The sequence below is a fragment of the Oncorhynchus mykiss genome, chromosome 3 (assembly GCF_057628025.1).
Source record: "Oncorhynchus mykiss isolate SJ-2025 chromosome 3, ASM5762802v1, whole genome shotgun sequence".
Taxonomy (NCBI): Eukaryota; Metazoa; Chordata; class Actinopteri; order Salmoniformes; family Salmonidae; genus Oncorhynchus; species Oncorhynchus mykiss.
This window is the reverse complement of record NC_143024.1, coordinates 54,339,608-54,364,016: the sequence shown is the minus strand read 5'-3', so window position 1 is coordinate 54,364,016 and position 24,409 is coordinate 54,339,608. Positions and strand designations below refer to the sequence as shown.

The 24,409-nt window shown below is 42.2% G+C and overlaps 1 protein-coding gene and 1 long non-coding RNA gene across 4 annotated transcripts in view; one reads left to right on the top strand and one right to left on the bottom strand.

Moving 5' to 3' along the window:
• LOC110519981 (E3 ubiquitin-protein ligase HECW2) overlaps positions 1–15,559 on the bottom strand; it is a 66,926-nt gene extending 51,367 nt beyond the window's left edge. For all 3 annotated transcript variants that reach the window (XM_036974118.2, XM_036974119.2, XM_090229555.1), the window contains exon 1: positions 14,872–15,559. The gene's annotated coding sequence lies outside the window, so the exon portion shown is untranslated. The remainder of the gene's footprint in view (positions 1–14,871) is intronic.
• The window catches only part of LOC149984610 (uncharacterized), a 755,830-nt gene that overhangs the window by 549,435 nt on the left and 181,986 nt on the right, over positions 1–24,409 (top strand). The window lies entirely within an intron of this gene.

The following is a 24,409-nucleotide window of genomic DNA, read 5'->3' as shown; positions in this document are numbered from 1 at the left end:
TTTCTAAGTGACCCCAAACTTTTGAACGGTAGTGTAGTTTAGAATGATGTTTCTGCAATACACATGATTGCCAGTGTTCTATTTGTGACACTTAGGGTGTGGGTTGATGGTCACTAGACTTGATGCCCTGATGTTATAGACTGTTCTCATATCTGTAAGTAGTGCTTGACACCAGAGCAAGTTACTGAAGGTCCAAGGACCGAGGACACAGTTTATTCACTGTTGCATTGATGACATTATGTGGACACGGGATGTTCTGATTACTTTGTGACTGCCCTTTGATGTAATGGATGACTGATGATCGTCTGACTACTGTGATCGTCTGATTACTGATGATCGTCTGATTACTGATGATCGTCTGACTACTGTGATCGTCTGATTACTGATGATCGTCTGATTACTGATGATCGTCTGACTACTGTGATCGCTCTATTGCGGTTTTCTGTAGTAGCTGAAGGTTTGTAACTCTGTAGCAGGAGACAAAGGTCACTGCTACTCTGGGTTTTCTACAAGCCCCTAGGGCTAATGCTGTCAAAACAGTTTCCTGTCTGATTGGGGTATAAGGGCTTGTTTAGAGAAGGCCAGGTAGACGTTATCTGCTTCTGTGCTGGGTGGCGTCTCCCTGTTTCAGCTTGTAATACACAGAGTGATTTTTGATTGCTCTCCTTTTGTTCAACTGGACATTCCGATAACAGACACGTACTGTGCGTATGTGTGTGTGATGATTGCCCGTGCTTCCAGACGGATGCTGAAACTGGAGAAAGGGATACCTGCATGGATGTCCCGGAATCAACCAGACTATATAACTGGGGCACACACACGCACAAACAGATATGGGCACAGCTACATGCACACACTTACTTGTGGGAAGAGGAGCAATTTCAGTAAACAATCAGAGGCTTTACAGTCGAGAGACAAAAGTCTGTACACATCAGGGCAGCACACAATTGGGGTCGTCCGTCACTGTAAATAAGAACTGACTTGCCAAGTTAAATAATGGTTAAATAAAAAAATAAAACATGTAAAACAGTCCTCAGATTCTATGTCTGTGTTCCGTTGTTTTCACTGATCTGAGTGGGAGAAGTCTGGGTTGTCTTTGTCACTGAGCTAAGGAGTCTGTTTCACTACCTCTACACACAGGGTTATGACCTGAAGATCCTTCTTCCCTTCCTTGAAATAATTACTGATCTATCATGACTGGATGAAAGCTTCCACTACACTGCTTTCATCCATCATGTCATGTGAGATCTGTGATTTATTGACATCTGAGAGGAAAAGGAAGCAAGGATGGTGGTAGCCATTTCTGTTTAGGACAAGAAATGCAGGTTTGAAAGGTTGGTGAAATAAAAGGATGCTCTTGTGTAGTGGGACCCAGAGATTCCATCTAGTGCCTTGAAATTCTGGTTATACCTGCATGAAACAGTGTATTATTAGGCCTATAAATAAATTTAAGTTTGATTTTGCGCTCATTGGACACCAAGCTTATGGTAAAGCCATATAATATTTTTGTTGGACAAGAATACCAGAGTGACATTTTGCTTGGCACAAATACTGATCATTTCAACTAAGAAAATATTTTTTTTCCCTCCTGATAGCGTTGAATCAACGTGGAAAACTGACTGGATTTGAAAGCAGTCATCGCCATAAAAAAGGAATTTTGAAAACGTGTGACTTTTTCCTCAACCAAAGTTTAACCTAAAGCCAATGGCATGGTTCCAATTTTTGTCGATATCAATTTGAAATTCCAAACTAGATTTTGAACCTCCATCCCTTCTTTCAAGGAACGTCACTGATCTGACTAGATCGGTGAAAGATAGGTACGCTTTCTCCGGTTCAGTCATGCTAAATCAAGCATTACTTCAAGGAAATAAGAAAGGAAGGCGAAAGGGAGATACATGCAACGTTTTGTATCGAACGACAGGGGGGGAGTATAGATATTACCCTTCGGGAGTTTGTAACATCACTGCGCGTCAGTATTACAAATCCCGCACACCTCAGACCTGGGACCCACTTCCAATGGCCACACAGTGTACCATCCCACTTCTTAAACACCAATGTAGTGAAGAATGGGGTTGATTACCTCCCTGAGAGCGGATGGAGCCATGGCTGCCTTACTCCAAAAGCAAAAGTGCTAGCAACAAACCTTGGTTAAGTTCACAACTACAGTATTCATTCAAAACGGGAAGTTGGTGAACTGTTGTTTTCATCGCATGTGACGAATAACATTTGATACGAAATAAACTATTCAAAAAAGGATGCCTGGAATAAGGATATTGCCTTTCTTGACAATTGACCCGCATTCTACCAACACCACTGGACACTTAGTGGGAAAAGTATCATCACTCCCTCTCTCCTTATACGTCTGTGTCCCTGCTGGAGGGTGGTTGGCCCTGTGAATATTGATTGACAGCGGTCTATCTTTCAGGCTTCCTGTTGATATCAGTCTGTCCAGAGGAGACCGGGGCCTCTCAAAGACTGAAACACTCAGGGAGGATAGATGACAGTATGGAAGAGTGCACACACACACCTCTTGCCAAGGAGAAGTGCTGAATCTTCACAACGCAAGGTGCTGTATACAGCACTCTTTTGCAGCATACACACACACACAAACTTGCACTCCCATTATGTCATGCGCATGGGTGTGTACACACTGACAGTAGTATGTTAGCAAGTGTGTGCACAGTATTGTTTATTTGAACTGACAGCACAGACCTGTATTGTTTATCAAATACTGTAATGGAAAAGAGTTTGATTTATGCACATTTATGCACAATGTCTGGGCTTGAGTACAATATGCTCCTCCTGTGATGTCAGCAAAGGGGTTCCTTTACTGTATGTTTTGTTGATGTCAGCATAGGGACCCCTCAGTGCTCCTGTGGAGGTGACTGCAGCACTTTCCTGCTTGACAGAACAGGCACCTTGGGGAGCTGGCACGAAGAGTGTCACCAGGATCTAAATGTGCCTCAAACACTTTCAGTAAGGACTCAGACTTACAGCCAGCACACACACACAGGCATATGACGCATACACATATGGCACCCCCAGAATCACACACAAAACCACGTGCAAAACGTGCTCATAGTCCACACAAAACACAGCTATGAGTATGACATGTTGTAAATGAACTATGCTAACATTACTGTAGATGTAGGCTAATCATTCATGGACCCATGCACCATGGGTAACGCAATGCACCATGGGTAACGTAGTTCATCTAAACATGTACATTTTGTCAATGCACAGAGACCTCATAATACTGAACGCAGTTCTTACTCACAACGACAGCGGGAACAGACTGTTCCCGAGTATTCCCAGCAATATGCCATGGAGTTACAGTCAGGGCTACTTTGCCGGCTGCTTCCCACTTAGAATAAGTTATTGGAATGAGTCACATGCTGGGAGGTATCCCAGCAGAAAAAGTATGACAAATGTATGCACTCACTACTGTAAGTCGCTCTGGATAAGAGTGTCTGCTAAATGACTTAAAATGTACGTATCCCAGAATGACCTGCAGTGTGAGCAAGCACCACGGAAGACGCTCCATTCACGCTCACTTTCTGTATTCATGAAGGATCACTTTAGAACACAGATATAGTTAGAAAACACAATGGAAGTGAAGGCTGCTAACATAGCACACTGCACAGGAATCTGTACCTTAAATGTTACCTTTACTGTAGACGTACACACACAGTCAAAAAACACATGAAACAAGCATACAAACTGTACAGCCAACCCCAATGTGCTGTCATTACTCAACTTTTGAGGAAACCAGCTACACTTAACGTCTGAGCCGTTTAAGTGATTTTGTAGTCATTACTCAAACCGATACAGTCACTGTGACCCTGTAGGAGGTCCAGATGTGAGTTGTATCAGCTTGAAAATGTTGACTAACTCCCCCACTAAGCCACACCTCCAATTTCATTTCCCAGTGTGCCTTGCCTTCGAGTAAATAAGTTAAAAACACATCAATGACCATGTCTCTATTTTCAGTCCTTTGGCCTTCACTCAGTGAGTTCCTAGTTCCTAGGCACATATCATTAAACGCTTTATGACAATACATTACATATCGCACAGGTCTTATTTTGAGGCCTAGATGTATTGTAACAGTGGCCTGAAACTCATGGTTTACAGGGCACACCATGCCTACAAGTATGATTCCAAATTACAGTAACAAATTACCTGATAAAAATAAATGGATTTCCAGGAATCTTACAAGCAGGATATCTGTAAAACCTGTGAAATTTACCAGAATTTTGCAACCCTACTTGCAAGTCACATCATACTGTCTTGCAAAATTATATGTAATTCCCATTGGAATCCAGCCAGAGTTAGGATATCCAACAAATGTTTATTCACCCACAACCTGCATTCATAAATGACTGCCAGGGACAGGAACAATGTGAAGAGACTACCTAAGCCCATTTAAACTGGAACAACCATTTCAGTAACACGTGCAAAAAACTAAATGATTGGATTCATTTATATTTTCATATATCTTTGTCTTGCATAATCAATCACTCAATGTACATGCAAAAACTCTGATATTAAAAACAATGAATTTTTTTACCTGTAGTAAAGCATGCTGGTTATCATTTTTTTTTTTTATTGATGATGTGACTTCATTTAGTTGAGTCAGTACCACAAACATTTGAAGTAATAATTACTTTTCATTGACCGAGTTCAACTTACTAGAAGTATTTTTACTAGAAGTATTTGAGTTAAAAATGCCTTGGGGTTTACAGGTCATTGTTCTTACTCTCCCTACTTACTGTACATCACTATGTCCGACTACACCTACACTGTAGGACTTACTTTCCCCGCAAAACAGATGGTGACAAAGACAGCCAGAGACAACGAGGGACAATAACATGCAAACGTTACCACTCTGGGTTGCCGATAGGCACAGACCTAGCATCAGCTTTCTCACCTCTGAACCGTGACCTTAGAATGGCATCGCCCAAACGTCGTTGTTTTTTTAACCATTTCATTTTGAGTTCAATTTCGTTTCCTGAAATGGGTTCAGATGTAAATGATCATCTCGACCCGGTTGGTGACTGCATTCGTCCAACCAAGTGAGGCTTGGCAGGACTTAGAAGTTAGTGAATATCGGCAGTTCCATCTATACTGAACAAAAATAAAAATTCAACATGTAAAGGGTTGGTCTCATGTTTCATGAGCTGAAATAAAAGAGCCAAGAAACTTTCCGTATACACAAACAGATCATTTCTCAAATGTGTCACACATTTGTTTACATCCCTGTTAGAGAGCATTTCTTCTTTGCCATGATAATCCATCCACCTGACAGGTGTGGCATTTCAAGAAAATTACCATGCTGTTTAATCAGCATGGTCATTACACAGGTGCACGTTGTGCTGGGAACAATACAATAAAAATGTGCAGGCCTATATAAAAATGTCAATATAAGATGTTACAGTTTGCTTTGATAAACCAAGTGTGATACACCCAGGATGTGAGGTGACTATACTGTATGCAAAGGCCATGGGGCACAGTTCTTGTCTTCAGGGGCTAGTGTCGTGCTGCTTTATCTCGCTCCCTGTACTAGCACTGAATTGGTCGATTTAAAATCACTGATTTCCCAAAGAATGTACACACATGAAGGCTTTTGACAACTGAGCCGAACCAAGCCCAAATCAAGGCGTACTGAGCTCGCATGGTTACAAGAACCATTCTGAAAATAACGTGAAATAAAAAAATAAACTGAGCCAGCACAAAATGGTTTGGATCTGCATAATAACGTGAAAGGGTTTCCATTTCCCAGGACTCAGTCTCAGATTAACAGGATGGGACGAGAACCAGCAGACATGTCGGCCCTCGTAACATTTGACATGATGACAATGTTAATGCTTAGCTGCATAGGCGCATGGCGTAAGCATTATTCTGTACTCCCCAGGGCATTATTCACCACAAAGTTGTTACAAATCGGTAGCCTATCATAATGTTTAGCAAATTAAATAGTTAGCTCATCTTACTATAGCATCTAGCACTGGTATTCAGCCAGTAGCACAAACGACGACATCACTTTCCTATGCGAATGAGGAAACCATAAAAATAAAAGCCTGCTTTTGAAAACATTGCGATGTGGATAAGTCATCAAATGATATTGAATTTTAAAATCAAATGGCCACATTTATTGTGCCAACAAGAAAATGCAATAAGTAATTTCTGAAAACAAATAGAAAATATATGTTTTAACCTTTTCAAGTGTGAGATCCAAATATCTAACGCTCTCCGCAGCGTGAGTTTTTGTTATGCGCATGATGTCAGGATGCACTCACTCAATGTGATCTCTACACAACAGGACATAGGGCTGGGCGATTAGGCCAAAATCTCATATCCCGATATAGGTTATTTCATATCCTGATAATGATACATATCACGATATAGCACATTTTCTGTCAATTCAATGAATAAATAGTTTATGTAAAATGACCACATGTAAAGGCCTATTTTTTTTATTTCATTTTGAATTATACGCAACAATAAAAAAAAATAAAAAAAGGTACTTACATGTTATTATTTCTCCTTTTAGAAGCTTTGTGCAAATTTTCAATTAAGGGTGTAACAAAATAAAATATTAATGTATAAAATATTTAAAAAATGGTAAATTGAAAAGACTTAATGTATAGTTGCAAGCAAAATAAATATCTATTTATTTATTATTGTGGGGGGACTTGTCTGTTTTGCATGTTATTTTGGAATTAACACGTGCCACATGTCAATTTGTATGTGGTACCTGGGGTGGCAGGTAGCCTAGTGGTTAGAGTGTTGGGCCAGTAACCGAAAGGTTGCTGTATCGTATCCCAGAGCTAACAAGGTAAAGATCGGACATTCTGCCCCTGAACAAGGCAGGTGACCGAACGTTCCTAGGCCGTCATTGTTAATAAGAATCAGTTCTTAAACGGACTTGCCAGGTTAATTAAAGGTTAAATCAATTAAATAAAAATAAAAAACTTGGGTTGAGTGTTGGCACCAACTCACGAAACCCCTGTGTAAATTGGGGCCATGTCTTTGCAGAAGTAAGTTTTAATAGCAGCTGTTATCTCCTTCCGTCTTCGTGATTCTTTGCCATATGGTGTGCCGGGGGCAAAAGCCTCTTGCAACGTCTGAGTCAGGAGTTTGTTTTGAGCACTCGACTGTAGACTCTCTCCGTACGTTTCACATGATTCTTGGGTAGGTGGTAAAAGAGGTTAATGGTGTTTGAGCCCGTTGTCGGGACCGACCTGCATATTTTGCAGAGGACGGTTTTCTGGTCCATGTCAGACTTTTCATAACCGAACCACGTCCATGCAACCAAAGTAGCCCCTCTTAGGGACGAGTGCTGTGTCTGCTTTGCGTCACATTCACTCTCGTCCATGTTTGTTTGTGTTGCAAATTTCCTTCCATACAGCACGCCAAGCGTCGTCCAATTGGTGAAAAATATTGCCAAAGAGTGATTTGCGAGAACGAAATAAACGACAGAGCATAATATGAAACAATTGACATTTTTCTATTATCACACGATATATCGTCATAGCGCCCAGCCCTAACAGGACAGTTAATTTACGCTGCCTGAATTATCTATAGACGGTTCCAACTTGTCAACTTAAAGTAATTTGAACAGGTTTTATTTTCTAACAGTTGAAATTGAGGTGTGTGACACCTCATTAATTCACATAAGTAGGCCATTTTCACTGTTAGAGAGAAGTTTGTCTGGCTCCGTAACACCTTCAACGAGAACCCAAGCACTTCCCCAGATCAAGTATCTCTAGTCAGAACAGGCCTTGCAAACTTTTCCCTCCTGGCCAGTGGTGTAAAGTACTTAAATAAAAATACTTCAAAGTTGTTTTGTGAACTTTTACATTTAAGAAAATGTGCTTTTTATTCCATACATTTTCCCTGACACCCAAAAGTACTCCTTACATTTTGAATGCTTAGCAGGACAGGAAAACTGTCTAATTCACACTCATCAAGAGAACATCCCTGGTCATCTCTACTGCCTCTGAGCTGACGGACTCAAAACACATAAGGAAATTTAATTATACTTTGATAGTTAACTATATTTAAAACCAAATACTTTTGAGTTTTACTCAAGTAGTATTTAACTGGGTGACTTTCACTTGATACCTTTTTAATAGAAAATGACACTTTACTTTTACTCAAGTATCATAATTGGGTACTTCTTTCACCACTGCACCTGGCACATTTTCTGTCTGGCACCCGCATTACCTTTTATTTATTTTTTAAGGGAAACAAACTCTGCGAATGCACATGTGTGCATTCCTATCAAAGTAAGTGCCTTATTTTCTGTATATTGTTTTGTTGTTTCTACTGTAGCATACCATATGCATGTATGGAGCGTAACATGTGTTTTATTCACATTTTCAAGTACTGGTGAAGAATCATCCATTCCGATTCTTGCAAAGATTGTAATAGACACGTGTTTAGAATACTTTTTTGAAGGTTGTACTGATTATGATGAGCTAATGCTAAGCCATGTGTGGAGCCATGTTTGTCACGAAAGCGTCTGTCAGACTGAAAATACGAGGTCAAATCATGATGTTAGTGAGCTTCAGATCGGAAAGTCAGAGCTCTAACAAGAAGCCAGAGTTCCCCGGATGGAATTACGAGTTAAACGATTTTTCCCAGTCGATGCTCGTTTTTGTACAAGTTCCCAGTTGTCTTGAACACGCTGAAGTCAGAAATTTGAGATTTCCCAGTTGCCGTGTTCAAGACATCAGATTGTTACTATGGTACCTCAGGGTTGCCAGCGCAGAGCCCCCTTTCCAGGGGTTTTATTTAGCATAAACTTCTGTGTTTGCCCCCCTTTTATTGATAAATCCCCTATAGTAATATTTCCTGCATCGTACCTATTGGCCAGTATCCCCCCACAAGTTTTTGCTTGTCAAAAATAAACAACCATGGCTGCCATCAAAGAATTTAGCTGCTGTTAGCTTAGCTGACAGGCATCTCTTTCTAAACAATATTACATTTCTCCCATCTGCTCACCAGAGATGTTAGGTCGCTAACTTATGTTTTGTTTGTTGTCAGCGCAACCTGTTATTTAGACTGGTTAATGGAATGAATTTGGCTGTGGATGTGTTCCATGTGATGCTTGGATGATGAAATTTGCATTTATCTTTTACAATAAAAAGGTGAAATTGAGGAGTGTATGTTGTGAAGACCTTTATTTCCCATCAGTACAAAACATTGTTTAGATGCTTTTCAGACAACTCTTCCAAACACATATTTGCAATGGTGTGCTGCAGGGACCACTCAACAATGATCACAAATATGTGATCGTACACAAAAAGGGTTAAAAACATTTAAAACCAATAATGAAAGAAATATACAATGTTGACACTGGTATGCTGAGAATATTGGGCTGAGTAAAAGCTTGTTGAGGGGGTGGTGGGGGGGGTATGTCCCTAGGGGAGCAGCAGGTAGCTGACTAGTGGTGGCTATTTAGCGGTCTGAGGGTAGAAACTATTGGCCAGTCTCCCAGTTTTTGCCATGATGCTCCTGTACTGCTCGTGTCTGAGTGATTGAATCATGGAAAACAGGGCATGGTTTGGGTGGCTGGGGTCCCTGATGATCTTCTTAGCCTTCCTGCGACACCTGGTGCTGTAGGTGCCATGTAGGGAAGGCAGTGCACACCCAATGGTGCGGTCGGCTGCACGTGTCACCCTCTGAAGCGCCTTCCGGTCTGCGGCGGAGTTGCCGTACCAGGCTGTGATGCAGACTTACAGTATGCTCTCGATGGTGCTCCTGAACACTGAGGGCCCTCAGGGAGAGGCTGAAATTCTTCACTTTCCTGAGGTTGAAGAGTCGCTGTCATGCCTTCACCACGGTGTCCATGTGGTTGAACCATTTCAGGTTCTCCAAGATGTTTAAGAGGGGGAATTTGAAGTTATTGACAGTCTCCACGGCGGCCCTGTTGATGAGGATGGGGGCGTGTCCAGCCTGGTTTCTCCTGAAGCCCACAATCAGCTCCTTTGTTTTACTAACATTAAGGGAAAGGTTCTTTACCTGGCACCATTCCACCTACATCCTCCCTGTGGGCTGTCTCATCGTTGTTGGTAATCAGGCTTACTACTGTTGTGTCATCAGCGAACTTGGAGTTGGAACTGTGGGAGGCCGCAGTATACAGGAATACAGGAGGAGGTAATGTTGCCTACCTTTACCACCTGGGGGGGGGGGGCAGGATGTCCAGGACCCAGTTGCATAGGGAGGAGTTCAGACCCAGGGCCATGAGCTTTGTAATGAGCTTATAGGGCACTATAGTACTGAAGGCCGAGCTGTAGTCGATGAACAGCATCCGCACATATGCATTCCTTTCTGTGGACCTATCAGGGCGGTAGGCGAATTGGAGAGGGTCAAGGGTGTCGGGGAGTGAGATGGTGATATGGTCTTTGACTAGCCTCCCAAAGCACTATATGATGATGGGAATCAGTCAGTGCTACTGGTTGGTAGTCATTAAATTCAGTTACTTTCCCTTTTTGGGAACAGGGATGATAGTGGACATCTTGAAGCGGGTGGGTATTAGCTGCCCGAGTTTGGGAGAGAATGTGTTCTCAAACATTTTCAATAGCCAGCTGGTCTGCACATGCTCTGAGGGCACGGCTATGGATGCAGTCTTGGCCGGCATCCTTGCGAGGATTAACATGTTTGAATTACTTACATATGTCCTAAGTGGAAACCGTGTGTAGCCCACGCTGTCAAAGGGGCTCTCCTCGGCAGCTCAGAGTCATTATCCGTATTTGTATGGTTAAACCAAACAATTGTCCCTGGTTACCTTGCCCTGTTTATAAGCAGCAGCTTGCTCTTTCAGGTTTTCCTAGAAGGCTGCTATCAATCCACCATTTTTTGAGTCGGGAACGTTTAAAAAGACATCGGTATCAAGTCATCTATGCATTTTTTGAATCCGGTGACTGTCGACATTTTCATTGATGTTATTCATCTCCAGAGGCAACCCAGAATATATTCCAGTCCACGTGATCAAAACAGTCTTGGAGAATGAATTCTGAATGGTCGGACCAATGCTGTGTAGACATCACCACAGGAACATCCCTCAAGTTTTTGTTTGTAGGTGGGGAGAAGCACGATGGAGTTATGGTCGGATGTGCCGAAAGGAGAAATGGTCAAGAGCAGAATGAAAGTTGGACAGTCAATGTGTTGGTAGTAATTACTTGTTAAATTCCCCCACAACAATGAATGCTGCCTCCAGAAATGCGGTCTCCAGTTTGTTCAGGGTCAAATTAAGATCTTTGAGAGCCTTTTGTTTCGGCTTGGGGCGGGATGTACTCGGCCATTGCGATAATCCCTGAGAACTCTCTCGGAAGGTAAAAAGGGCGCCATTTGATGACCAACTATTCCAAGTCGGAGGAGCAGAAGCTCGCAAGCTCCTGTACATTTCCTCTGTCACAAAATGGGTTGTTGGTCATAAAGCAGAGCCCACCACCTCTGCTTTTGCCAGAGACAGCCCGCTTACGATCTGCTTAAAAAACAGTAAAACCCGCTGGTTGTATATAATCCGTTTGGATGTCAGAAAAACAGTATGTTGCAGGATCTGATGTCCCTCTGGAAGGAGATCCTCACCTCAAATTTTGTTCATTAATGGTTGAACATAGGCGAGTAGCATGCTTGGTAACTGAGGATGGGTCACCCGGCGTCTTAATCTTATTAAGACCCCGCCACATCTACCTCTCCATCAGTGTCGTCGCTTCGTACTCTCCGGTAAGACTGCCAAGCAGCTCAGCGCCTAGTCCATTGTTCCGCCATCTCAAGGATTCCAGGGAGGTTGAATGGACAGTGATTACCCAGCGATTTGTATTCCAAATGTTCTACCCAGATGTATGTAGTAATGTAGTAAAACTGATTAACATTTCAGAAAACGCACAAAAAAAAAGTAGAAACCGGCAATGTTTTATCGGCGCTCGAGGCGAGGCACAATCTTAACCACCTACACATCACTATAGCTTGGGATGCGTATAACAGTCAAAGCTCTGCTCTTCGATCACTCTCTACAAGCCAATATGTATCCCATGTACAGTACAGTGGGGCAAAAAAGTATTTAGTCAGCCACCAATTGTGCAAGTTCTCCTACTTAAAAAGATGAGAGAGGCCTATAATTTTCATCATAGGTACACTTCAACTATGACAGGCAAAATGAGAAGAAAAAAAATCCAGAAAATCACATTGTAGGATTTTTTATGAATTTATTTGCAAATGATGGTGGAAAATAAGTATTTGGTCAACAACAAAAGTTTATCAATACTTGCCCTTTGTTGGCAATGACTTGCCCTTATATGCCCTTTGTTGGCAATTGACAGAGGTCAAACGTTTTCTGTAAGTCTTCACAACGCTTTCACACACTGTTGCTGGTATTTTGGCCCATTCCTCCATGCAGATCTCCTCTAGAGCAGTGATGTTTTGGGGCTGTTGCTGGGCAACACAGACTTTCAACTCCCTCCAAAGATTTTCTATGGGTTTGAGATCTGGAGACTGGCTAGGCCACTCCAGGACCTTGAAATGCTTCTTACGAAGCCACTCCTTCATTGCCCGGGCGGTGTTTGGGATCATTGTCATCCTGAAAGACCCAGCCACGTTTCATCTTCAATGCCCTTGCTGATGGAAGTAGGTTTTCACTCAAAATCTCACGATACATGGCCCCATTCATTCTTTCCTTTACAAGGATCAGTCGTCCTGGTCACTTTGCAGAAAAACAGCCCCAAAGCATGATGTTTCCACCCCCATGCTTCACAGTAGGTATGGTGTTCTTTGGATGCAACTCAGCAATCTTTGTCCTCCAAACACGACGAGTTGAGTTTTCACCAAAAAGTTATATTATGGTTTCATCTGACCATATGACATTCTCCCAATCTTCTTCTGGATCATCCAAATGCTCTCTAGCAAACTTCAGACGGGCCTGGACATGTACTGGCTTAAGCAGGGGGACACGTCTGGCACTGCAGGATTTGAGTCCCTGGCGGCGTAGTGTGTTACTGATGGTAGGCTTTGTTACTTTGGTCACAGCTCTCTGCAGGTCATTCACTAGGTCCCCCCGTGTGGTTCTGGGATTTTTGCTCACCGTTCTTGTGATCATTTTGACCCCACGGGGTGAGATCTTGCGTGGAGCCCCAGATCGAGGGAGATTATCAGTGGTCTTGTATGTCTTCCATTTCCTAATAATTGCTCCCACAGTTGATTTCTTCAAACCAAGCTGCTTACCTATTGCAGATGCAGTCTTCCCAGCCTGGTGCAGGTCTACAATTTTGTTTCTGGTGTCCTTTGACAGCTCTTTGGTCTTGGCCATAGTGGAGTTTGGAGTGTGACTGTTTGAGGTTGTGGACAGGTGTCTTTTATACTGATAACAAGTTCAAACAGGGGCCATTAATACAGGTAACAAGTGGAGGACAGAGGAGCCTCTTAAAGAAGTTACAGGTCTGTGAGAGCCAGAAATCTTGCTTGTTTGTAGGTGACCAAATACTTATTTTCCACCATAATTTGCAAATAAATTCATTTAAAATCCTACAATGTGATTTTCTGGAAAAAAAATTCTCATTGTCTGTCATAGTTGAAGTGTACCTATGATGAAAATTACAGGCCTCTCATCTTTTTAAGTGGGAGAACTAGCACAATTGGTGGTTGACTAAATACTTTTTTGCCCCACTGTATATTACAGGGTATTGCATTGAGGGCTATGGATGGGGTAGAGAGCAAAGCGCTGCTGGATATGTACGACACATTCCCTCTCCAAAACTACACATATTTGATTAGTAGTGACCCTACTGGGTATTTCCCACCCCACTTTAGCTGAGACAGGTAGAAAAGTTCTCTCTACAAGACAATAAGTATCCCATATACCGTGTATTGCATTGCAGTGAATGGCGTGGGAGTAGTAAGGAGTCACCAGTGCTCTGTATTAAACCGGTTGCCAGCACAAGAGACCATTTAAGTTTCAGAGTAATTCTGTATGGAGTAATTCCAAATAACACATTTGTATTTAATTGAAAGTGTGTTTATTTTAATATTGCCTACACAACAGCTTTCAACCACAGGAGGTTGGTGGCTCCTTAATTGGGGAGGACGGGTTCGTGGTAATGGCTAGAGCGAAATAAGGGGAACTGCATCAAATAAAACATGGTTTCCATGTGTTTGATGCTATTCTATTTGCACTGTTCGAGCCATTATTTTGAGCCGCCCCTCCCCTCAGCAGCCTCCATTGCAAATATCAGTATTTGTGTAAACTTTGAAAAGAAATGCAGGTATAAATACAGTATTAAACTTCGACAAATTATCCATTTATTTTGTCAAATGAGGTTGCAGTGTTGTGAATAAGTTGTACTGCACTAGAGTCCAGCCCCCCCAATTAAAAAAATATATATATATCAATATTCCCAAAGTTCAGCATGTCTTTGCAGGGGACTCTTATTTTGAATATAAAAATACCCGATCGTGCTGCAGGCATACTATCCTGCTGCTAGGAACACGGTAATGCAAGTACTACCGACATCGATTAATTTGCATGTCAATACGTTTCTGTGGTGCGTCGAGCCCACAGGTTCATTGCCTTGCACACAATCCTGAATAGGGACTGTACTGAACAGTATGCTACCAATACTTGCTATTGGGTTACTCTGGGATTTCCCTACGTCATTTCTTAATGTACATCTCATTAATAAGACGCAGGCTTTAAATCAATCACTTTCACTTCATTGAAAGTGATCAAGACATGCACACATGACGCTTATACCAATGTAGTGGTTTGACTATAAACATATTTAAATTCATTTTGTTGAATGGTGACAATGAACGATAATAAAATATAACATTCTGACCACGGGTGCATCGGGTAGCCTACCCATGACTTACCTTTTGCGCAGAGGTACGAGATAACGGACCCACAAAAATAAACGTGAGCACAGCCTTTATCCGCAGTTATGGTGTTGATATCACGATGAATTAATTCGTTTCCGTTTTGTGCAGTCTCGGATTTATGGACGGGCGGGGTACCGCTTTAGGGGGCCCAAGTCCACCGCAGGGGTGTAGAAGTACCCTGGGTTTGAGTCACGTACAGCGTCGGCATCACTCCTTCGGTTGGCAGCACCTTTGGTGTGAAATTTTCGGGTTGCGGAGGCAGGTCGGCCTTTTTGTAGCAAAACGTCACCGTGTCTAAAGGTGCGCGCTAGCAACACCATTCTCCTGAATTATTACAACTACACGGTTCGTTTTGTCTTCTTTTCAGCGTATCCCCCCATATTTGCTTCTTCATCGCAATGCGCCTTCTACACCCTCACGAATAAGGTCCTCCCGATCATCTTCTCTGGCAGCAGATTCTCAAATCCGAACGCCCTGTCCCGCAAGCAATGCAGGTTTGGAGCCAAACCTACCGAGTAAGATGGCGAATGTAGCCAACTTAATTATCGCAGTTTGGTTATGAGTCCTTTTTCTAACATTTTTTGAAATGATGCATAATATACCTGATGCGTGAGCCGTTCCTCCTCACTGTTGATATGGTTTCATTATATTATGGGGGAGAGCATAACGTGGGCGGTGACTTAAAAGGGACAGACCAGCGTTTCCCAAACTCGGTCCTCGGGACCCCAAACGGTGCACCTTTTGGTTATTGCCCTAACACTACACAGCTGATTCAAATTATCAAAGCTTGATGATTAGTTGAGTATTTGAATTAACTGTGTAGTACTAAGGCAAAACCAAAACGAGTTTGGGAAACCCTGGGATAGACCCATCCTGCAAGAATGTATGTGTGTGTGATATTTTATAATTCATTGATGTGGTTTAGGTTAATATCCCATCCATTGTGGGCTCTGCCTGCCATGTAGCTAATGGTATATAGCCAGCAATCCCATCCAGAAAAGCAATATTTTGAAATATATATGGTGGAAGGGCAAATTGTTTTTTTAAAGGTGACAGGCTAAAGTCTCCATGTAAACCATAACACTTAATAATAAGGCTAATTTAGGCTTCATTAAAGGGGCAATCTGCAGTTCTAACAATAACAAAGTGGCAACTGATTTTGTAAATAGCTGAGGGATGTGGCTGGAGAAATGTAATCACGCTCAAACCCATGGACAGAGCTATGGATACAGGGACTGACCATGCATGAAATCAAGATGATAGCCTAAAAGCATGGTTAAAACTATAATGTTTGTTTACATTTACATGATTTACCAACAAAGGTGTAAAACAAGCTCATATTTTGGGTACTGATTGGGTATGACAGTTGACCTAAGCTCATGAAGCATCTATGGGTTATATTCTTCAATGATCAATGGAAACAGTGGCTTGCGAAAGTATTCACCCCCTTGGCATTTTTCCTGTTTTGTTTTCTTACAACCTGGCTTTGTATAATTTAATTTACACAACATGTCTACCACTTTGAAGATGCAAAATATTTTCTGGGGGGAAACAAACAAGAAATAAGACAAAAAAACAGAAAACTTGATCGTGCATAACCATTCACCTCCCCAAAGTCAATACTTTGTAGAGCCACCTTTTGCAGCAATTACAGCTGCAAGTCTCTTGGGGTATGTCTCTATAAGCTTGGCACATCTAGACACTGGGATTGTTGCCCATTCTTCAAGGCAAAACTGCTCCAGCTCCTTCAAGTTGGATGGGTTCTGCTGGTGTACAGCAATATATAAGTCATTCCACAGATTCTCAATTGGATTGAGGTCTTGGCTTTGACTAGGCCATTCCAAGACATTTAAATGTTTCCCCTTCAACCACTCGAGCGTTGCTTTAGCAGTATGCTTAGGGTCATTGTCCTGCTGGAAGGTGAACCTCCGTTCCAGATTCAAATCTCTGGAAGACTGAAACCGGTTTCCCTCAATAATTTCCCTGTATTTAGCGCCATCCAGCATTCCTTCAGTTCTGTTCAGTTTCCCAGTTCATGCAGATGAAAAACATCCCCACAGCAAGGATAGTGTTCTCGGGATGATGAGAGTTGATGGGTTTGTATCAGACATACGTTTTCCTTGATGGCCAAAAAGCTCAATTTTAGTCTCTGACCAGAGTACCTTCTTTTTTCTGGCCACTTTTCCATAAAGCCCAGCTCTGTGGAGTGTACAGCTTAAAGTGGTCCTATGGATAGATACTCAAATCTCCGCTGTGGAGCTTTGCAGCTCATTCAGGGTTATCTTTTTTCTCTTTGTTGCCTCTCTGATTAGTGCCCTCCTTGCCTGGTCTGTGAGTTTTGGTGGGCGGCCATCTCTTGTCAGGTTTGTTGTGGTGCCATATTCTTTCAATTTTTTAATAGCAGATTTAATGGTGCTCCGTGGGATGTTCAAAGTTTAGGATATTTTTTTTATAACTGTAACGTTCTGGGTGTCGTGAGTGGGAAGTCAGGTGCAGGAAACAGAGAGTTCAATATAGTGCTCTTTTAATGCACACACGGTGAACAACGGCCACCCCACGAAACACTGGGTGCTCAAAACAAATGCCCCAGACACGGGGGACGAAAACTGTCCAGCAAACTCCACGAACATAAACCAACACGTTCGTCTACACCAAACACAAAGGTTACAATAATTAATCCCGCACAAAGAAACGTGCGGGCCGGCTGACTAATAAAGCCCAACTAATTACAACAAACTCAAAACAGGTGTAACCAATAAACACATAAGGAGGGGGTGGAAAGAATCAGTGGCAGCTAGTAGGCCGACGACCGGCGAGCGCCACCCGAACGGGAATAACCCATCACTCATCACTCATTCATATATCAAATCAAATGTAATTGTCACATACACATGGTTAGCAGATGTTAATGCGAGTGTAGCGAAGTGCTTGTGCATCTAGTTCCGACAATGCAGTAATAACCAACGATTCCAAAACTACTACCTTAAGCACACAAGTGTAAAGGGATAAAGAATATGTACATAAAGATATGTACATATTCTAACTTCCTAGGAAACTATGCAGTATTTAGTTTTTTTACGTGTTATTTCTTACATTGGTACCCCAGGTAATCTTAGGTTTCATTACATACAGTTGGGAAGAACTACTGAACATAAGAGCAACGTCAACTCACCATCAGTACGACCAGGAATATGACTTTCCCGAAGCGGATCCTGTGTTCTGCCAGTTCAGAGATGAACGTACTTTCGTGCAAAAAGTGCAAATCAATCCCAGAACAACAGCAAAGGACCTTGTGAAGATGCTGGAGGAAACAGGTACAAAAGTATCTATATCCACAGTAAAACAAGTCCTATATCGACATAACCTGAAAGGCCGCTTAGCAAGGAAGAAGCCACTGCTCCAAAACTGTCATAAAAAAGCCAGAATACGGTTTGCAACTGCACATAGGGACAAAGATCGTACTTTTTGGAGAAATGTCCTCTGGTCTGAAGAAACAATAATAGAACTGTTTGGCCATAATGTCCATCGTTATGTTTGGAGGAAAAAGGGTGAGGCTTGCAAGCCAAAGAACAGCGGCGAGCGCCACCCGAACGGGAATAACCCATCACTCATCACTCATTCATATATCAAATCAAATGTAATTGTCACATACACATGGTTAGCAGATGTTAATGCGAGTGTAGCGAAGTGCTTGTGCATCTAGTTCCGACAATGCAGTAATAACCAACGATTCCAAAACTACTACCTTAAGCACACAAGTGTAAAGGGATAAAGAATATGTACATAAAGATATGTACATATTCTAACTTCCTAGGAAACTATGCAGTATTTTGTTTTTTTACGTGTTATTTCTTACATTGGTACCCCAGGTAATCTTAGGTTTCATTACATACAGTTGGGAAGAACTACTGAACATAAGAGCAACGTCAACTCACCATCAGTACGACCAGGAATATGACTTTCCCGAAGCGGATCCTGTGTTCTGCCAGTTCAGAGATGAACGTACTTTCGTGCAAAAAGTGCAAATCAATCCCAGAACAACAGCAAAGGACCTTGTGAAGATGCTGGAGGAAACAGGTACAAAAGTATCTATATCCACAGTAAAACAAGTCCTATATCGACATAACCTGAAAGGCCGCTTAGCAAGGAAGAAGCCACTGCTCCAAAACTGTCATAAAAAAGCCAGAATACGGTTTGCAACTGCACATAGGGACAAAGATCGTACTTTTTGGAGAAATGTCCTCTGGTCTGAAGAAACAATAATAGAACTGTTTGGCCATAATGTCCATCGTTATGTTTGGAGGAAAAAGGGTGAGGCTTGCAAGCCAAAGAACACCATCCCACCGTGAAGCACGGGGGTGGCAGCATCATGTTGTGGGGGTGCTTTGATGCAGGAGGGACTGGTGCACTTCACAAAACAGATGGCATCATGAGGAATGAAATTTATGTGGATATATTGAAGCAACATCTCAAGACATCAGTCAGGAAGTTAAAGCTTGGTCGCAAATGGGTCTTCCAAATGGACAATGACTCCAAGCATACTTCCAAAGTTGTGGAAAAATGGCTTAAGGACAACAAATTCAAGGTATTGGAGTGGCCATCAAAAAGCCCTGACCTCAATCCTATAGAGAATTTGTGGGCAGAACTGAAAAAGTGTGTGCGAGCAAGGATGCCTACAAACCTGACTCAGTTACACCAGCTCTGTCAGGAGGAATGGGCCAAAATTATTGTGGGAAGCTTGTGGAAGGCTACCCAAAACGTTTGACCCAAGTTAAACAATTTAAAGGCAATGCTACCAAATACTAACTGAGTGTATGTACACTTCTGACCCACTGGGAATGTGATGAAAGAAATAAAAGCTGAAATAAATCATTCTCTCTACTATTATTCTGACATTTCACATTCTTAAAATAAAGTGGTGATCTAAGACAGGGAATTTTTACTAGGATTAAATGTCAGGAATTGTGGAAAACTGAGTTTAAATGTATTTTAAGGTGTATGTAAACTTCTGACTTCAACTGTAGATGGATAGGTAGATAGATATACACCAAAAAAGATGTGTGTATATACACTACTATTAAACATTTGGGGTCACTTAGAAATGTCCTTGTTTTTGAAAGAAAATGCATTTTCTGTCCATTAAAATAACATAAAATTGATCAGAAATACAGTGTACATGGTTAATGTTGTAAATGACAATTTTTTTTTTTTTTTTTTTTTTACCCATTTTTCATGGTATTGTTGTAGTAGCTACTATCTTGTCTCATCGCTACAACTCCCTCCCGTACGGGCTCGGGAGAGACGAAGGTTGAAAGTCATGTGTCCTCCGATACACAACCCAACCAGCCGCACTGCTTCTTAACACAGCGCGCATCCAACCCGGAAGCCAGCCGCACCAATGTGTCGGAGGCTACACCGTGCACCTGGCAACCTTGGCTAGCGTGCACTGTGCCCGGCCCGCCACAGGAGTCGCTGGTGCGCGATGAGACAAGGACATCCCTACCGACCAAGCCCTCCCTAACCCGGACGACGCTAGGCCAATTGTGCGTTGCCCCACGGACCTCCCGGTCGCGGCCGGTTACGACAGAGCCTGGGCGCGAACCCAGGGACTCTGATGGCACAGCTGGCGCTGCAGTATAGCGCCCTTAATCACTGCGCCACCCGGGAGGCCTTGTAAATGACTATTGTAGCTGGAGACGGGAGATGTTTTATGGAATATCTACATAGGCGTACAGAGGCCCATTATCAGCACCCATCACTCCTGTGTTCCAATGGCACATTGTGTTAGCTAATCCAAGTGTATTATTTTAAAAGGCTAATCGATCATTATAAAACCCTTTTGCAATTTTGTTTGCACAGCTGAAAACTGTTGTCCTGATTAAAGAAGCAATAAAACTGGCCTTCTTTAGACTAGTTGAGTATCTAGAGCATCAGCATTTGTGGGTTCGATTACAGGCTCAAAATGGCCAGAAACAAAGCCCTTTCTTCTGAAACTCGTCAGTCTATTCTTGTTCTGAGAAATGAAGGCTATTCCATGCGAGAAATTGCTAAGCAACTGATGATCTGGTACAACACTGTGTACTAATCCATTCACAGAACAGCGCAAACCGGTTCTAACCAGAATAGAACAATGAGTGGGAGGCCCTGGTGCACAACTGAGCAAGAAGACAGGTAAATTAGTGTCTAGTTTGAGAAACAGACGCGTCACAAGTCCTCAACTGTCAGCTTCATTAAATAGTTCCGGCAAAACACCAGTTTCAACGTCAACAATGAAGAGGCGACTCCGGGATGCTGGCCTTCTTGGCAGAGTTCCTCTGAAAAAGCCATATCTCAGACTGGCCAATATAAGAAAAGATTTACATGGGCAAAATAACACAGACACTGGACAGAGGAACTGTGCCTAGAAGGCCAGCATCCCGGAGTCGCCTCTTCATTGTTGACTTTGAGACTGTTGTTTTGCAGGTACTATTTAATGAAGCTGCAAGTTGAGGACTTGTGAGGTGTCTTTCTCAAACTAGATACTTTAATGTACAAAACACTCCAAGGCCCTTTTCTCAAAAGTTTATCAACTTTCACAGCAGAATTATTTTCCCATTGTTCCTCAAAAATGCAGTGTATGATATACCATTTTGTACTTTTTACTAATAATAATATTTTTTTTAAATCAAATTTAGCTACAATGACCAAATCCAGGTGGTGAGTCACATTTGTTTATATCAAATGAATTCCCATAATTTAATTTAATAATTTAACATTAGTGAACTCTGTAGTTAGTCTGTCAGGCAATAAAGCAAGAGTGGGTTGGAGAGAGAGTGTGTGGAATGGAAGGTGTGTTACTGTATCGCACTATTTATTATTAGGAAGAGAATGTGTATGGTTGAGAAAAAGAGAGGAAGGAAGAGAAAGAGTGTGAGAGGGAGATTATGTTCCTGACCGCAGTTGTATCCTATTTGTTGCTCCTCTGCTCTATCTGCTCTGTTCCTCTTGGTCAGTGAAAGTGAGGGAAGTGATGTTGAGAGTCAGGGCTCAGCAGAAAAAGGAAGGGAGGAAGATGAGTTATGGTGATTAGATGAGAGAGATTTGGAGCAAGGAGGGAGGAGTGGAGTGAGGGGAGAGTGGAGGGAGAGAAGAAGAGGAGAGTGAAGGAGGGATGACTGGAGGTGGAGAGGAGAGTAACAGGGAGAGGAGGAGAAGGGAGAGTAATAAGCAAAGGGAGAGGAGGAGGCAGAGGGAGTGGAGGAGGGAGAGGAGGAGGCGGAGGAAGAGCACACCCGAGTATGTCTGCCCCAAGTCCCACCATTCGCCCTTTGGAGTTGTTTTTGTAAGTGGTAGGAATTTATCTGTTCCAGAGCTTGTAATAGATTACAATAAGAAAATTGGAGTGGTTGACCATCTTGCCCAATTGAGGAGCTATTACAATGTTGGACGTTCAGGCAGAAAATGGTATGTGTTTTGGGGGATGCTCAACATTCATCAATGCGTACATTGTGTGGGGGACCCTGCAAAGGCCCCTTCCCAGAAACCGCAGGCGCTGGTCCCTGAAGGCATTCAAAATTCAGCTTGTGCATTCACTCTGATATGGCCACACATTTGTGTGGTGTTGCATCCGGAGTGGACGCAGGGCAAAGAGTGGGAGATGTGTAGAAACCTCCTTTGGGTGCTCTACGTGTTCTGTGGCACTTTGCAGGATGGGGCTGTGCTTCCAGAAGTTCCATGACATGTTGTAGACTAAATGCAAACTCTAAAGTGACCGTGTGAAATATAAATTTGTCCTACAAACATTTTATTGTCTCTGAACAGTTGTTGTATTTTGTATCTTCTCTCTTTATCTGCCTCTATCTAATACTTGATGCGATCACTGAATTATTGTCAGTGTAGGCTACTATTTGTACATTGTGTTTAAGGCCTGGCCTGTGCTAAATCTAATAGAGAGAGGTTACCTAAATAGTTGTCTGCATTTTTACGTTGTTACAGAAGTAAGAATCGTTGTCAATCAAATAACCTACTTTGTGTGGGTTTTGAAATACTGTCTGGATATTGTCCTCTGGTCACATTGTATAAATGTATTTATTTATATGTAAATATTATTTAGAAGTATAATGAGTGAGTAATTTATTCAAATGTACTACAATTTAACTACTCTAGGGTTTTTTTGATGTGTTAGTTGCTTTTTGATAGTGAGTGTATTTACACACTGGAAGACAACATTTGTGTTATTCCTATTGACATGAATGTGGTATCGTATTAAAGAAGAGGTTGTGCTTTTTAAAGTTAAGTTAACTTGAAATTGGCATTTGTTCTTTGTTTTTGAGCTATGTCTGTTTGTTTGAAATGTGTGAGAAAATTAGTTTTATCTTGAAAATTCTAAGTAATCTACAGCAGCATTCTAGAATTCTATTGGGGTCTACAGAGACAAAATTAATATAAAAACCACAATAGGCTATACATTTACAGTAAAAGTTCAGTAAATACACTCAGTGTAGAAAACATTAGGAACACCTTCTTTTGCCCTTCTGTTGCACTCCCTTTTGCCCTCAGAACAACCTCAATTCTTTGGGCATGGACTACAAGGTGTCAAAAGCAATCCCCAGGGATGCTGGCCCATGCTGACACAAATGCTTCCCACAGTTGTGTCAAGTTGGCTGGATGTCCTTTGGGTGGTGGACCATTCTTGATACACATGGGAAACTGTTGATCGTGAAAAAGCCAGCAGAGTTGGAGTTCTTGACACACTCAAACCGGTGCGCCTGGTACCTACTACCATACCCCAAACAAAGGCATTTAAATATTTTATCTTGCCCATTCACCCTCTAAATGGCACACATACACATTCAATAAAAGACAGTATTGTGCAGCTGTCTTCATCGACCTGGCCAAGGCTTTCGACTTTGTCAATCACTGCATTCTTATCAGCAGACTCAATGGCCTTGGCTTCTCAAATGAATGCCTTGCCTGGTTCACCAACTACTTCTCAGATATAATTCTGTGTGTCAAATCGGAGGGCCTGTTGTCCGGACCTCTGGCAGTCTCTATGGGGGTGCCACAGGGTTCAATTCTCGGGCCGACAATTTTCTATGTATATATCAATGATGTCGCTCTTGCTGCTGGTGATTCTCTGATCCACCTCTATGCAGACGACACCCTTCTGTATACATCTGGCCCTTCTTTGGACACTGTGCTAACAAACCTCCAAACAAGCTTCAACGCCATACAACACTCCTTCCGTGGCCTCCAACTGCTTTTAAATGCTAGTAAAACTAAATGCATGCTCTTCAACCGATTGCTGCCCGCACCCTCCCGCCCGGCTAGCATCACTACTCTGGACGGTTCTGACCTAGAATATGTGGACAACTACAAATACCTAGGTATCTGGTTAGACTGTAAACTCTCTTTCCAGACTCACATTAAGCATCTCCAATCCAAAATTAAATCTAGAATCGGCTTCCTATTTCGCAAACAAAGCCTCCTTCACTCATGCCGCCAAACATACCCTCGTAAAACTAACTATCCTACCGATCCTTGACTTCGGCAA